We start from the raw sequence: 18496 nt of genomic DNA, 5'->3' as shown, positions 1-18496 counted from the left end.
AAAAGAGTTGGTTACAAACATTTTTGCCCATGTGGGTCTTTTTCCCTTTTACACTATCTCTTTGGGATATAGACTGACTGGATCAAAGGATGTGCACAATTTGATATTTCTTTGGGTATAATTTCATATGCTCTCCAAAACTCCATCAACAATTTATTAGTATTCCAGTTTTCCTACATCCCCTTCATCCTTCATCATCATTGTTTCCTATCATCTTAGCCAATCTGAGTAGTGTGTAGTGGTACCTCAGAATTTTCTTAAATTGCATTTCTCTGACCAATAGTGATTTAGAGCAATTTTACATATGATTAGAAATGGTTTAAATTTTTTCATCTGAAAATTATCTGTTCATAGAATTTGACTAGTTATCAATTGGAGAATGGCTTGTGTTCTTATGCTCCCAAGTGTTGTTAATGGAATGGATGTTGGATTTTGTCAAATGTTTTTTCTGCACCTATTGAGATAACCATGTGATTTTTGTTTGATTAATGATATAGTCAATTATGCTAACAGTTTCCCTAATATTGAAAAACCCTATATTCCTGGTATAAATCCTACTTGATCATGGTGTATAATCTTTGGGATATCATTCTGTAATCTATTTGCTAATATTTTATTTAAGATTTTTGAATTAATATTCATTAGGGAAATTGGTTTATAATTTTCTTTCTCTGTTTAATTATAACTGTATTACATATTAGCACCATATCTGTGTCACAAAAAGAATTTGGTAGGACTTCTTATTTCCTTATTTTTACAAATAGTCGTTTGCATTGTGTTAGAATTGTTCTTTATATGTTTGGAATAATTCACATGTAAATTCATCTGGTCCTGGAGATTTCTTAGAAAGTTGATTAATAACTCAATTCAATTAATTGAGTTGATTAATAACTTCAATTTATTTTTCTAAAATGAGGCTATTTAAAAATTATTTCCTCTTATTTTAGGAAATACATTATTTAAATAGTCCTTTTAATCTGGGAAAATTATATTTTTGTAAGTATTCATCCATTTCATTTAGATTATTGGATTGTCATTCAATTGAGCAAAATATCTACTAATCATTACTCTAATTTCCTCTTCATTGGTCGAAAGTTGACTCTTCATTTTTGATACTAACAATTTGATTTTCTTTTTTTTTGCTTTTTCTAATCAAATTAACTAAAAGTTTTGTTTTATTTTTTTTTTTCTTAAAACCAATCCTTAGTTTTGCTTACTTTCTTACTTTCCTTACTTCCAATTTTATTAATCTTCCCTTTTATTTTCAGAATTTCAAATTTGGTATTTAATTGAGGGTTTTTAATTTGTTATTTTTCTAGTTTTTTTTTTTTTAGTTCCATGCCCAATTAATTTATCTTCTATCTCTCTATTTTATGCATGTAAGTATCTAGAAATATAATATCATGATCTGAAAAAGATGTATTTCCTATTTCCACGTTTTTGCATTTGCTTTTGTGATTTTTATGCCTTAATACATAATCAACTTTTCTGTAGTTTTCATGTACCACCAAAGCTTTCACAGCCCCTCCCCCTTTCATATCCCTTTCTTCTTCTACTTCTGTCCTCCCTTCTATTGGGCTCTCTCTTTCCTTTCCCCCTTTCCCCTCCTACTTCCCTAACAGGTGAGACAAGTCTATCTATCAAACAAAATATGTCTGATATTTTCTCTTTGAGCAAAAACCAATGAGATTAAGGTTGAAATAATGCTTATCCTCTGTCCTTTCTTTACAGCAATTATAATGGTTTTTTTAACCTCTTCATGAGACATAAGTTTAATTTACCTCTCCTTTCCTTTTCTTCCAGTAGAATCCCTTTTCCATCCTTATATCATCATTTTTTATGTCATCATAATAAAGTCAAATTATACCTATACTCTCTAAGTATACTCCAAACAAAGATACAGTTCTCAAGAGTTAAACATATATCATCTTCCCATATAGGGATGTAAGTAAATTTTTGGGAAGTATTTTTGTTTTTGACTGAGGCAATTGGGGTTAGGTGACTTGCCCAGAATCACACAGTTAGGATGTTTTAAGTATCTGAGACTAAATTTGAACTCAGGTCTTCCTGACTTCAGGGCTGGTGCGCTATTAAGTGTGCCACCCAGCTGCCCCAATAAGTAAATTTCTTAACTTAAAAACATAGTTTTTTTTCTTTTCTTTTTACCTTTTTATGCATTTCTTGAGTTCTGTATTTGAAGATCAAATTTTCTGTTCAGTTCTGGTCTTTTCATGTAAAATATGTGAAATCCACCTATTTCATTGAATACCCATCTTTTGCTCTAAAAGATAATGCTTAATTTTGCTGAATAGTTGATTCTTGGCTACAATCCAAGATCCTTTGGAATATTATATTCCAGGCCCTTCAGTTCTTTAAAGTGGAACCTTCTAGGTCCTGGATAATACTGATTGTGGCTCCTCCATATTTGAATTGTTTCTTTCTTGCTGCTTGCCTTGATCTGATAATTCTAAAATTTAGCTATGATTTTCCTTGGAGTTTTCATTTTGGGGTTTCTTTCAGGAGGTGATCAGTGAATTTTTATAATGGCTATTTTACCTTCTGGTTCTAAGACATCAGGGCAGTTTTCCTTGATGCTTTCTTGAAAGATGTCACCTAGACATTTTATTTCATCATCGTTTTCAGGTAGTCCAATAATTCTTAGACTGTCTCTTGTGGATCTATGATCCAGGTCAGTTATTTTATAATGAGGTAGTTTAAACTATTTTTTTATCTTTTGGTGTTTTCTTTTTTGACTGATTTTTGATGTCTCACTGAGTTATTCACTTCCATTTGTTCAATTCTAATTTTTAGTGAATTATTTTCTTCAGTTAGCTTATTTATCTCATTTTGTATTTGGCTAATTGAATTTTTAAATGAATTGTTTTGTTCACTGGATTTTTTTCCCTATTTCACAAATTCTGTTTTTCAAGGTATTGATTTATTTTTCCATTTCATTAAGTCTATTTTTAAGGAGTTACATGTCTTCTAGTTCACTAAATCAATTTCTAAGGACTTTGAATTCTTCCCAGAAAGCCTTGTGAGATGGAGACCAAATCATATTACCCTGTGAAGCTTCATCTGGAGACATTTTGACTTTAGTTTCCTCAGCTTTTGAGGTCTATTCTTTTCTGTCTTTATAAAAGATATCTATGGTAAGAGCTCCTTTCACTTCTTTTTTTTTTTTTTTTTTTTGGAGATTTTTCTTGTTTGTTGTATATATTTTTCAATTATAGCTTTTTAATCATATATATATATATATATATATATATATATATATATATATACACACACACACACATACATATATATTTATGGATATTTTTGAAATTCATCTGTACAAAACTCTGTGTTTTAATTTCCCCCCTTCCCCCTCCCTCATTTGGCAAGTGATCCAATATATGTCAAACATGTGCATATCCTCTATACATATTTCCACAAATATCATGCTGCACGCACACAAAAAAAAATCAGATCCAAAAGGAAAAAAAATGAGAAAGAAAACAAAATGCAAGCAAACAACAAAAATAGTGAAAATACCATGTTGTGGTCTACATTCAGTTCCTTCTGCCCTCTCTAAAGGGGCAGAAGGCTTTCTTCATCACAAGATGATTAGAACTTTTTTGAATCATCTCATTGTTGATGAGATCCATATCCATCAGAATTGATCATGGTAGTCTTATTGTTGTCTTGTACACCACATCTCCTGGTTCTGCTCATTTCACTTAACATCAGTTCATATAAATTTCTCCAAACCTCTCTGAAATCATCTTGCTAATCATTTCTTAGAGAACAGTAACATTCTATAACATTTATATACCATAATTTATTTAGCCATTCTCCAACTGATAGGCATCCATTCATTTTTCAGTTTCTTGCCACTATGAAAAGGGCTTCCACAAACATTTTTGCACATGTGGATCTCTTTCCCTCTTTTATGATTTCTTTAGGATACAAGCCCAGTAGAAACACTGCTATGTCAAAGAGTATGCACAGTTTGATAGCTCTTTGGTCATACTTTCAAATTGTATTCCAGAAAGGTTGAATCAGTTCACAACTCCACCAACAATGTATTAGTGTCCCAATTTCCCCACATCTCCTCAAATATTTGTCATTATCTTTTCCTGTCATCTTAGCCAATCTGAGATGTATGTAGTGGTAACTCAGAGTTATCTTAATTTGCATTTCTCTGATAAATAGTGATTTAGAGAACCTTTTCATATCACTAGAAATGGTTTTAATTTCTTCATCTAAAAATTGCCTGTTTACATCCTTTGACCATTTATCAATTGGAGAATGACTTGAATTCTTATAAATTTGAGTCAATTCTCTATATATTTTAGGAATGAGGTCTTTATCAGAACCCTTGAATGTAATTTTTTTCCCCCAGTTTATTGCTACCCTTCTAATTTTGTCTGCATTGGTTTTGTTTGTGCAAAACCTTTTTAACTTTATATAATCAAAATTATCTATTTTTTTGTGATCAATAATGATCTCCAGTTCTTCTTTTGTCACAAATTCCTCCCTTCTCCACAAATCTGAGAGGTAAAATATCCTATGTTCTTCTAATTTGCTTATAATATCACTCTTTTTGTCTAAATCTTGGACTCATTTAGACATTATCTTGGCATAGGGTGTTAGGTGTGGGTTGGTGCCTAGTTTCTGCCATACTAGTTTCCAATTTTCCCAGTGGTTTTTGTCAAATATTGAGTTCTTATCCCCAAAGCTGGGATCTTTGGGTTTGTCAAACATTAAATTGCTATAGTTATTGAATATTTTGTCCTGTGAACCCAACCTATTTCACTAGTCAATTACTCTGTTTCCAACCAGGATCAAATGGTTTTGATGAACACTGCTTTATAATATAATTTTAGGTCTAGTACAGCTAGGCCACCTTCATTTGCATTTTGTTTCATAATTCCCTTTAAATTATTGATGTTTTGTTTTTCCAGATACATTTTCTTATGATTTTTTCTAGCTCTGTGAAGTAATTTCTTTTTTTTTTTTTTTTTTTTTTATTTAATAGCCTTTAATTTACAGGATATATACATGGGTAACTTTACAGCATTAACAATTGCCAAACCTCTTGTTCCAATTTTTCACCTCTTACCCCCACCCCCACCCCCTCCCCTAAATGGCAGGATGACCAGTAGATGTTAAATATATTAAAATATAACTTAGATACACAATAAGTATACATGACCAAAACATTATTTTGCTGTACAAAAAGAATCAGACTCTGAATTATTGTACAATTAGCTTGTGAAGGAAATCAAAGATGCAGGTGTGCATAAATATAGGGACTGGGAATTCAATGTAATGGTTTTTAGTCATCTCCCAGAGTTCTTTTTCTGGGTATAGTTAGTTCAGTTCATTACTGCTCCATTAGAAATGATTTGGTTGATCTCGTTGCTGAGGATGGCCTGATCCATCAGGACTGGTCATCATCTAGTATTGTTGTTGAAGTATATAATGATCTCCTGGTCCTGCTCATTTCACTTAGCATCAGTTCGTGTAAGTCTCTCCAGGCCTTTCTGAAATCATCCTGTTGGTCATTTCTTACAGAACAGTAATATTCCATAATTTTCATATACCACAATTTATTCAGCCATTCTCCAACTGATGGACATCCATTCAGTTTCCAGTTTCTAGCCACTACAAAAAGGGCTGCCACAAACATTCATGCACATACTGGTCCCTTTCCCTTCTTTATAATCTCTTTGGGATATAATCCCAGTAGTAACACTGCTGGATCAAAGGGTATGCACAGTTTGATAACTTTTTGAGCATAGTTCCAAACTACTCTCCAAAATGGTTGGATTCGTTCACAACTCCACCAACAATGAATCAATGTCCCAGTTTTCCCACATCCCCTCCAACAATCATCATTATTTTTTCCTGTCATCTTAGCCAATCTGACAGGTGTGTAGTGGTATCTTAGAGTTGTCTTAATTTGCATTTCTCTGATTAATAATGACTTGGAGCATCTTTTCATATGACTAGAAATAGTTTCAATTTCTTCATCTGAGAATTGTCTGTTCATATCCTTTGACCATTTTTCAATTGGAGAATGGCTTGATTTTTTATAAATTAGAGTTAATTCTCTATATATTTTGGAAATGAGGCCTTTATCAGAACCTTTGACTGTAAAAATATTGTGAAGTAATTTCTTGAGAATTTGATTGGTATGGCAATGAATAAGTAGATTAATTTAAGTAGTATTCTCATTTTTATTATATTAGCTGAGCCTACTCATGAACATTTGATATTTTCCCAAGAGATTATAAGTATCTTTATTTGTGTGGAAAATGTTTTGTAATTGTGTTCATATAGTTTTTGACTTTGTCTTAGCAGATAGACTCTCAAATATTATATTATCTACAGTTATTTTAAATGGATTTTCTCTTTGTATCTCTTGCTGCTGGACTTTGTTGGTAATACATAAAAATGCTGATGATTTATGTTGATTTATTTTGTATTCTACAACTTGGTTAAAGTTGTGAATTGTTTCTAGTAGTTTTTAGTTGATTCTCTAGAATTCTCTAAGTAAACTATCATCTATAAAGTGATAATTTGGTGTCCTCCTTACCTATTCTAGTTCCTTTAATCTCTTTTTCATCTCTTGTTGCCAAAGCTAACATTTCTAAAACAATATTGAATAATAATGGTGATAGTGGACAACTTTGTTTTACCCTTGATCTTAATGGGAATGGTTCTAGTTTATCCCCATTACATATGCCTCTTGCTGATGGCTTTAAATAGATGGTATTTATAATTTTAGGGAAAACTCCATTTATTCCTATACATTCTAATGTTTTTAATGGGAATGGATATTGGATTTTGTCAAATTCTTTTTTGGTATCTACTGAGATAATCATATGATTTTTGTTAGTTTGGTTATTGATATAGTCAATTATACTAATTGTTTTCCTATTATTGAACCAGCCCTGCATTTCTGGTAAAAATCTTATTTGGTCATGGTGTATTAACCTGGGGATAACTTGCAGTAATCTCTTTGCTAATATTTTATTTAAGATTTTTGCATCATTATTCATTGAAGAAATTGATCTATAATTTTATTTTGCTGTCTTCAGCCTACCTGGCATAGGTATCAGCACCATATCTGTGTCATAAAAAGAATTTGGTAGGATTCCTTTTTTCTGTATTTTCCCAAAGAATATATATAATATTGGAATTAGTTGTTCTTTTAATGTTTGGTCGAATTTACATGTAGGGGACAACTAGTTGGTGTAGTGGATAGAGTACCAGCCCTGAAATCAGGAGGACCTGAGCTCAAATCTGGCCTCAGACACTTAACACTTCCTGACTGGTGACTCTGGGCAAGTCACTTAACCCCAATTGCCTCAGGAAAAAAAAAAAGAATTATGTGTAAATCCATCTGGCCCTGGAAATTTTTTTTTTCTTATGGAATTGATTAATAACTTATTCAATTACTTTTTCTATAATGGGACTATTTAAATAATTTATTTCCTTCTCTGTTAATCTGGACAATTTATATTTTTGTTAATATTCATCTATTTCACTTATATTATCATATTTATTGGAATACAATTGGGCAAAATAGTTCTTAATTATTGCTGCAATTTTCTCTTCATTGGTGCAAAGTTCATCCTTTTCATTTTTGAGACTAACAATTTGATTTTCTTTTTTTCTTTTTCTGTTCAAATTAACTAAAAGTTTATCAATTTTGTTGCATTTTTTCATAAATGTTTTGTTTATTAATTAAACAGTTTTCTTACTTTCAGTTTTATTAATCTCTGCTCTTATTTTTATAATTTCAACTTTGGTATTTATTTGGGGGGGTTTAATTTGTTCTTTTTCTAACTTTTTTAGTTGCATGCCTATTTCATTGACCTTCCTTTTCTCCATTTTATGCAAGTAAGCATCTAGAGATATAAAACTTCCTCTAATACCTGCTCTGGCTGCATTCCACAAATTTTGTTATTGTTTTATTATTGTTATTCTCTTGGATGAAATTATTGATTGGTCTATGATTTATTGTTTCACCCATTCATTCTTTAGGGTCAGGTTATTTAGTTTCCAATTAATTTTTGGTCTATTTTCCCCTGGCTCTTATTTAAATGTGATTCTTATTGTATCATGATCTGAAAAAGATGTATTTACATCTACCTTTCTGCATTTGATTTTAAGATTTTTATACCCCAATATACAGTCAATTTTTGTATAGGGTCCATGAACCATTGAGAAAAAAGTATACTACTTTCTGTCTTCATTCAATTTTCTCCAATGTTCTATCATACCTAACATTTCTAAAATTCTACTTATATCCTTAACTTCTTTCTTGTTTATTTTGTGGTTTGATTTATCTAGTTCTGATAGAGAGAGGTTGAGATCCCCTACTAGTATAGTTTTGCTGCATATTTCTTCTTGTAGCTCTCTTAACTTTTCTTCTAGGAATTTGGATGCTATACTAAATTAGTGCATATATATTTAGTCTGATAATACTTCATTACCTGATAAATTACTCTTTAGCAAAATATAATTTCCTTCTTTATCTCTTTTAATTAGATCTATTTTTGCTTTTGCTTGATCTGACATCAGATTTGCTACCCCTGCTTTTTTTTTTTTTAACTTCATCTGAAGCATAATAGATTCTGCTTCAGCATATTACCTTTACTTTTTATGTATCACTCTGCTTTTTTTCAATGGGTATTTTACCTTCTGGTTCTAGGACATCAGACCAGTTTTCCTTGATTTCCTGAAAAATGATGTCTGAGCTCTTTTTTCATCATGGTTTTCAGGAAGTACAATAATCCTTAGATTATCTTTCCTACATCTATTATCTAGGTCAATTTTTTTTCCATTTTCTCCTTTTTTTTTTTTCATTTTTGAGGGTTTTGTTTGACTGATTCTTGATGTCTCATTGAGTCATCCATTTCCATTTATTCAGTTCCAATTTTTAGTAAATTATTTTCTTCTGTTACCTTTTTTAAGATACTTTTATATTTGACCAATTGAATTTTTATTATTTTATTTTATTATTTTTTATTAAAGCTTTTTATTTACAAAACATTTGCATGCTTAACTTTTCAACATTGACCCTTGCAAAATCTTTTGTTCCAAAATTTCCCCTTTCCCTTCACCTCCTCCCCTAGCTAGTAGGTAGTCCAATACATGTTAAATGTTAAAATATATGTTAAATCCATTATATGTATATATACTTATACAGTTATCTTGCTGCACAAGAAAAGTCAGATCAAGAAGCAAGAAAAAATCCTGAGAAGGAAAATAAAAATGCAAGCAAACAATAACAGAAAAAGTGGAAATGCTATGTTGTAGTCCACATTCCTTTCCCATAATTCTCTCTTTGGGTGTAGCTGATACTCTTCATTACTGAACAATTGGAACTGGTTTGAATCATCTAATTGTTGAAGAGAGCCACATACATCAGAGTTGATCATCATATAATCTTGTTGTTGCTGTATATAAGGATCTCTTGGTTCTGTTCATTTCATTTAACATTAGTTCATGTCTCTCCAGGCCTCTCTGAAATCATCCTGTTGGTCATTTCTTACAGAAGAATAATATTCCATCACATTCATATACCATAATTTATTCAGTCATTCTCCAATTCATGAGCATTCATTCAGTTTCCAGGTTCTTGCCACTACAAAAAGGGCTGCCATAAACAGTTTTTCACATGTGGATCCCTTTCCCTTCTTTAAGATCCATTTAGCATATAATCTCTGTAGAAACATACTAGATCAAAGAGTATGCACAGTTTGATAACAATTGAATTTTTAAATGAATTGTTTTGTTCAATGTTTGTTTTGTTTTGCTTCTTCCATTTCACAAATTCTGTTTTTCAAGGAGTTATGTTCTTTTTCCATTTTACTAAATCAATTTGTAAGAAGCTATGTGCTTTTTCCATTTCATCAAGTCTTTTTTGTATGGAGTTATTTGCTTTTTCTATTTCACTAAATCTATTTTTAAGGAGTTTTCTTTAGATAATTTCTGTGTTTCCTTTTCCAAAACTTCTTGCAAAATTCCCATTTCCTGTACACATTTTTCTTCTAATTCTCTTTTAAGATCTTTTTTGAATTTTTCCAAGTGTCCTTTGTGAGATGGGGACCAATTCATACCACCCTTTGGGACTTCATATGAAGATGATCTGCTTTTAGTGTCCTCAGGGTTTGAAATCTATTCTTCTCTTTCTTCATAAAAACTATATATGATCAGAGGTCTTTTTGCTTTTTTTGCTCATTTTCTTTAAAAAGGTTGAGGTCTGCTTTTGGGGTAAATGGGAGATTGTCCCATGTTTCCTCTACAGGCCAAAGTAGTTTTCCTCTGTTTTGGAGCTGGTGCTACTGGCTTCCTTGCTGTGTTTGGTGGGCATGTCCAGGTGCTGCACTATGCTGGAGTTCAAGGGTTTACTATTTGCTTTCTGTATTTGTGTTAGAGATCTCACAACTAGTCTGCTTCTCCACTGTCTTCTGAAACAAGACAGAGTAGGCAATGCTACAGTATTTTGGCTAAGAACTTCCCAGTAGATTCCTCTGTTGTGTGGAGACCCATTTGCTCTGGGTCCTTGCTGTGCCTTCATGGAGCTGCTTATTCATCTGCCCCAACCCCCACTCCCCACTTTCTGTGCCTGATTGAGACAGAGCTTTCCTGAAGTTCTTCCAAAATATCTTCTGTTGGAAATTTCTTATACTCCAAATATTTATGTCTCCTATCACTCCAAAACCAGTTCAAAGGCTTGATCTGATATTGATCTGAGGGAAGAACTGAGAGAAATGTCTATCTACTCTTTGCCATCTTCGTTCCTCCCATTCCCTGCTTCTTAACACATTCCTCTTGGCCATGATTATAACATTTTCATAAGAAAGAAGGTGAAACTGATGCTTTTTAAAAAATATATGTTGATTTCATTTATCATGTACTCTTTTACTACATATCTGGTTTAGCTAAATTTTATTAATTGTGTTTCTTTTAATCTCATAGTTTAATTTTTTTTTTGTTTTATTTCAAGGTTTAAAGTTATTTATATTCCATCACAATAGCTTGACAAGTAAAATGCAGTTAAACAACTTTTCTTTTTAAAAATCCTTCTCTATACAATATCAAAGAGCATTGAATTTATTCTTTGATACAAATTTAATTAACTATTTTTATGTCTTGTATTAACAACTTCCCTCACTCCAAAAAAGGGAATCCTAAAAATGCTTCATCTGGTGGCAGTCCTTTAGAATCAAAACTGCAAATAAGAGAGGATATTTATTTCCCCAAATTTGTCATATCATTTGGATCATAGATCTAGAACTAAAAGAGATTCACCCCACCATATTGACCTGTCCTGATCAAATGTGGCAGAAAGAAAAGCCAACTAAATATTAAGCATACTTTTAGGATGAAACCAATTTGGCAATTATTTACTGTGTTTTACAAATGAGGAAACTGAGGTTCAGTGATGTTCAATAATTTGCTTGCCAAGGAAAACATCACTCAGCTGATTTTGGTCTAAATTTGTCTTTTTTTTTTTTTTTTTTTTTTTTGGTGTAGAGATATCCTGGTATAGAAATCTATTCTTTGGATGTGGTTTATACATTGTAGACTTAAGAAGTTTTTGAGAGGGCTAAGAATTAAATAATTTCCTCTTGGCAACACAATAAATATACAGAATGTCCCCAAAATCTTAGTGCAGCTTTAAGCTTTAATAGCTTAATACTATAGAACTTTAAAATGAATTAAACTTTTGGGACATCCTATATGTGAGGCAGGTCTTTTGTCCAGATTTTCATGGCTCCTAAGTTAGCATTGTATTCACTTCACTATACTGGCTATCCTGATCAAATGCAGAAGAAAGAATTAAAAGTCAGGGAACACTAAGTATTTTAGAAATGCCATTTGCCCATGCTCAGTATTGGAATTTCAATTGTGCTTATAGACCTTGAATGTTTTTCATGGCACTGGAGTTTCATAAGCAAGGTCTTTCTTTTCTATAAACAATTTCATAGCTGCCGTTTTTACATTAAATACAGCTGTTGTGTTGCCAAGGAGCCAGATGACTGTATATAAACTTATGCTTTTTTCATGCTTCTCCATTTTATTTTTTGTAAAAATAATCTGAGAAAATTTACTATTTTCGTGGACTTTTCTGCACTTATTGTTCAAATGAAAACATGTCAAGAAATGCAGCAGTTAAAATTCTTCAAGTCAATTTAACTTCCCCATGCGTAGTGTCTTTTTTTTTTTTAATTTTTTTTAATTTTTAAGGAGTGTACATTTATTGAAGGCAAATGGATTCTACTGCATCAGTAATTTCTATTAGGATTTATATTGGGACCATCATTGATGTTCCTATGAGGACTTTAACTTTTTTTTATTTACAGACTTGGATGTTGGAATACCAAAATATTTTAATGTAATTTTATAATTAATGAAATATACAGAAACTTTCATCGTGAGTTTCAAAGAAGTAGACTATAGAGACATGTTTTCTTTGTCTTTTTTTTTTAACAGTGAAGTTTGCTTTGGAATTAATATGTAATAGTTTTAAGTCCATCATGAATCAAGTGCTAGCAAACTTATTGTCATAGTCCCCATTAGAATGCTTTTGTAGATTTGATACATTCTGAATCTATATTACTTAATTTAGGAAGTTTATTTGGGAGGGTGAGCATGAGTGAACACTGCAAATAAAATGCCAGAACTGTGTGTGTGTGGAGGGGGGAGGGGGCGGGCATCCTATTGTTAATCAGTACATTTAATACCATGGGGAAAACAGGTGCTATAAGAGTACTGGTTTTAAATTATTAATGAATTTGCCAAGCTGAGGTCAAAAAGTAATTCAACAAACTTATAAGGAAACCTGTGAAGTGGCAACAGAGAGTTAAAATCTTGTTTGCATGAAAATAACCGGGACCTGTATTTTTTTTCAAGTCCACATTGTCTATATTCATTTGATGAGTCTCAATTGTCATTGACAGAAGTGTGATTTTCTTTTTAACTATTTTGAATTTCAAAATTGAAGAGTTGACTTTAAAAAAATGCAACATGACTACAATAAAGAGGCAATGTAATAAAGTAAACGGAGTGTTGGACTTGTCGGCAAGGCCGAGATTCAAATCTCACCTGTGATACTTACTTTTTTTTTGTGACCCATGAACAAGTCACTTAACCCTGAGATTTATTTATCAAACTATTGATAGGTTGTGATCAATATCAGAAAAAGAGGTTTTGACAAAGATAGATCCATGATATATTTATTATATATTGTAATGGGCCAGAACTCTGGAGAAGTATACTTAAGACTCAGTATAATTGATTTAATCCTACAACAACGTGTTAACTCAGTGGAATTGATAGACAATGGTTATCTAGTTTACATAAACTTAGTATTTAGCATGGTGATGTAATAGTTCTTTTTTTTTTAAATGGAATAAAATCTATTTTATTTAGAAAGGACCTTATCATGAAAATTGTATGCATATTTATCACTGATAATTTTAATAAGTATGTTTCAAAAGTCATCGAGATAGGTTCACTTGCACATTATTACTTTTTATTATTATTAAAGCTTTTTATTTTTAAAACATATGCATGGATAATTTTCAACATTTAACCTTGCAAAACTTTGTGTTCCAAATTATTTCCCCTCCCTTCCCCTCTCCTCTCCCCTAGAAGCAAGTGATCTAATATATGTTTAATGTGTTCAATGTGCAATTCAATGTAATAGTTCTACAGTTGATATAATTTTAATAGGATATTTAAACTGAGGACAAATTCAGCCACAGACATTCAATGTTTGATCAGCCTCTTGGTGGCTCTTCTGCCTCTTGCATTTTGGGAGAGACTGGTTCAGAAAGGGAGACTGAAGGAGATCATAAAGACTTTACTTTATCCCTGACTATTCTGTTGGTGATTATTCTGCTGAGATCATGGGTGGTCCAAAGGCTCTCCAGAAAGCTAGCTCAAACATTACAATTTCATGCCCAAACATGGACTAAGGACCTCCATTTCACTGACAAGATCATGAGTTCAGTGGAGAAGTCCCCTGTGACTCAGAAATAGGGTGAATACAAAAATAGACAAGTAGGAAACTTTGGTAAGGGCTAAAGTAGTGTTTCAGCTGAAATGGGACAAATGCTTAGAAAAGAGCCTTCCTCACTCCAATGGAAATGTGTAGAAAGCACAGTTAAGCTAATAAAAATGGTTTGATTTTAACTTGGGAGCAGGTTGATGGACTCTTAGAAACATTAGAATGCACATCCCCTTGGTTCTCCAAGGAAGAAGAATTAGGGACAGATAAGTGGGAACTAGTAGGAGTGCAACTAATTGAATATCACAATGATAATGGTCTTGATTCAATTCCTAAAGAAACATTCTCTCTCTATAAAACTCAATACAATTGACTTTAGGGAATTATATAAGTTTTAGAATAAGGAAAAAGAAGGAAGAGCAGGAGGGCAAAGGTACTAATAAAACAACTGAAAAGCATGAAGAATTAGACAAGAAAGGAGTTAAGTACAATGCTGATGGAATTAAGGAATGTGGTGCTTCATAGCAGGAGTCATTAGGGAATTCCCCATCCCCTGACCTACCCCCCTAAATTAACCCTTCATGGGTGGAGGGAGAAGGAGGAGGGTAAGGGGCAGTGACACAATCAGCACTACCCATGAAGTAGCTTTGTCCACCCATTATGACATGATTAGAAAAAGCACTAGTTAAAGCTAAAAAAAGGATAGGATATATCTGATTTAAGAATAAAAACATACCCTGTGATTGAAGAATTTGACTCTTCAGGTCAAGCCAGGAGAAAATACACTCCTTTCGATCTGAAAATTATCAAAGGTCTGAAAAAGGATTGTACTCTTTATGTTCTACATCTTCTTATGTTAAGATGGTATTATAGAATTTGGCTTTTGAAATTTTAATCCCTAGTTACTGGAAATCTATAATAGCAAGAACATGTTTAGAACCTGGACAAAACTTGTTGTGGCTTTTGCAGTATAGTGAACTCTATAGAATACAAGACCAATGAAATAGGCAAACTGGAGTTAATTTACCAATCATCTTTGATCAATTAGCAGGTAAAGGCCATTATGCAGACACTTTAGCACAGATTAATTACCCTTTGATAACATATGAGGAAATTGCTGCTGCTGCTATCAAAGCATGGGGCACCTTCCAAGGAAGAGAAGACAGAAGAAAAGCCTTCATGAAAATGGAGCAAGATCCAAATGAAGCCTTTGCTGATTTTGTGGGTCATCTTCAGAGAGCTGTCATATGATCGATTGGAGAAAATGCAGTTACAGGAATTATGATAAGGCAACTTGCTAGAGAAAATGCTAATGAGGTCTGTAGAAGAATTATACTAGGACTACACAAGGATGCTCCTTTAAAGGAGCTCATAAGATGCTATGTCACAATGCCTTTTATATCCAGGTTATGATGCAGAACATGGGAAGACAGAGTCTCTTATGACAAGGGACTTCCAGAGAGACTCGTCAGTGCTTTCAGTGTGGTAAAGTAGGGCATCTGAAAGCTCAATGTTGGCATAGAAATAGAGTGAGAGGACAGGGTGGGAGAAGAAGACCCAAAACCCTATGTCCAAAATTCAACAGAGACTTCCATTATATATGGCATTAGAATGTAGATTGACTCAGGGAAACAGAAAGTGGGGCCCAGCTCCAGGGCCCCAGGCAAAAAACAGGTGGGGTATGATGGCAGCCCAGGTTACACCCAGAGATTTTAGAAATTCAATATTCAGACATGATCACTCAGCCAAAAAGGAATATGATGGAAGAAAGGGATTACATGATCAATCATCCAAAAACCAATCTGGTGGAAGAAAGGGATTACATGATCTATCAGCCAAGAAGCAATCTGATGGGGAAAAGGGGATTGCATTAGGGAAAATAGAGTTGTATGCAGCTGGGACTGAGATAACCCCTGGAGAGGTGAAATCTATCCTTGTCCCACCTATGGATCTTTTGCCTCCAGACACATTAGGCTTGCCATTTCATCTCCTGAGAGTACTTACAAAACAGTGTCCATCCATAAACTGATGTGGGAAACTAGGGAATGTGTAACTAATATCCCAGTCACTAACACAGGTAGACAATATGTGACTTTTCACCCAGGAGAAGTAGTAGCATCAGGTTTACTGATACAGACTCCTTTTTTTTTTTTTTTTTTTTTCTTTTTTCTTTTTTTTTTTTTTAATTTAATAGCCTTTTATTTACAGGTTATATATATGCATGGGTAACTTTACAGCATTAACAATTGCCAAACCTCTTGTTCCAATTTTTCACCTCTTACCCCCCACCCCCTCCCCCAGATGGCAGGATGACCAGTAGATGTTAAATATATTAAAATATAAATTAGATATACAATAAGTATACATGACCAAACCGTTATTTTGCTGTACAAAAATAATCAGACTCTGAAATATTGTACAATTAGCTTGATACAGACTCCTAATAAGCAATCTGGTGATAGTCGCCCAGATTCTCCAAGCAATAGAATCCAGGAATATACTGGACTGCAGCAGTTACAGCTGACCATCCTATGCTCACTATCTTTATAAATGGCATACCATTAGAAGGGTTGGTAGACACAGGTGCAGATCATAAAGTCATTAGAAGTGCTAACTGGCCCAGTCACTGGCCAAAGATTAAGGCAAACACCTGCATGTCTGGTGTAGGAGGATCAATAGTAGCTGAAGGCGAAACAGGAGTTTTTACTCTTTTTGGGGTTGAAAAAATTCTCATCAGTCTATGGGGAAGAGACATTTTACAACAGTTAGGATTACAATTAAGTACTTTGGCTTTTTAGGCAGGCCTAATTATATATAGTACAAGAGCAACTTGACCAAGGTCACTTACAACCTTCTCTAAGTCCTTGGAATTCCCCTTTAATTGTTATAAAAAAGAAATCTGGAAAATGGAGGATGTTGACTGATTTAAGATAAATAAATGAACAGATGGAAACTATAGGAACTCTTCAGCCTGGACTTCCATCTCCTACTCAGTTGCCTAGAGAATGGCCTCTTTGGGTTATAGACATTAAGGATTGTTTCTATTCTATCCCTCTGAATAAGGAGGATATGAAAAGATTTGCCTTTTCAATGCCCAGAGTTAATTTAGCTGAGCCTTATAAAAGATATGACTAGACAGTATTAATAGGAAATGAAAACAGCCATACTATGTGTCAAATATATGTTGCTGCTGCTCTTACTCCAGTAAGAAAAGCATTTCCAAAAGTTATGTTATTACATTACATGGATGATATCTTGGGATGTGCACCTGAGGAGCAAATGTTAGAAGCATGTTTACAAAAGACCATAGAAACACTAAGGAACTACAAATTACATATAGCTCCAGAAAAAATCCAAAGGCATACTCCTTTTCAATATTTAGGATATGAAGTATATCCTAAGGGGCTTACAGTACAAAAGCTTTCTTTAAGAACAGAGAAGTTGAACACTTTAAATGACTTTCAGAAATTGATAGGAGATATCCAATGGATGTGTTCAGTGTTAGGCTTGACCACCTATCAATTGCAACTGTTATATGACATTTTAAGGGGAGACATGCTTTAAACTCACCACACCTGCTTACAAAAGAAGCTCAAGAGGCTTTGAGAGAACTTGAATTGGCTTTATCTGATGTGGTTGAAAGAGTCACTCAAAAACCTTTGGAAATATCAGTTTTTGCTACATAAGAGGCACCCATAGAAGTCCTTCATCAAGAAGACAGTGTGATAGAGTGGGTGAACCTCCCAGCACAACCAGAACAAAGCCTTACTCCTTACCCAGTGCTTGTGGCTAGAATTTTATTAAAGGCCATTAAGCAAGCAGTACAATTATCTGGGATAACACCTGACAAGCTATACATCTTTTATACCAATGCACAAATTAATAAATGCTGTGAAACCATCCCAGAGTTGGAAAATTTATTGGCCACAGTTCCAAATTTTACACACAGGTCTCCATTAAAGATAACCAGCCTATTACATGATTGGTGATGGATTCTTGAAAAAAAGATTTCTAAGGTTCCTCTTAAAGGACCAACTATCTTTAAAGATACATACAAACATAACATTTGTGCTGTATACTCTCGTGACTTAACTATATAAAGAGAGTAGTCAGAACTCTTTTCAGTTCACTCAGTAGAATGAATTGTAATGCAATCATTTTGGCTCTTATTTATCCAGGAGATTTAAATATACTATCTGATTCAGCCTATTCAGCCTATTCTGTAGGTGTGGTACAAAGAATTGCCACAGCCCAAATAAAATGTGTAACTTCCAATATATATCAGTTCTTTAAGGCACTTTAAGGACAACTGAGAAAGCATCCAGGTAAGATTTACATCTTGCATATCCGCTCTCATAGTGGACTTCCAGGTCCTATATTTCATGGAAATTCAAATGCAGATTGCCTTTTAATCATGTTAGTCAATACTTGTTTATTTTAGGCAGCCCAAGAATCTTATTCTAAATACCATCAGGC

The sequence above is a fragment of the Sarcophilus harrisii genome, chromosome 3 (genome assembly GCF_902635505.1).
Source record: "Sarcophilus harrisii chromosome 3, mSarHar1.11, whole genome shotgun sequence".
NCBI classification, from domain to species: Eukaryota; Metazoa; Chordata; class Mammalia; order Dasyuromorphia; family Dasyuridae; genus Sarcophilus; species Sarcophilus harrisii.
The sequence above is the reverse complement of the archived record's forward strand: the minus strand, read 5'-3'. Positions refer to the sequence as shown.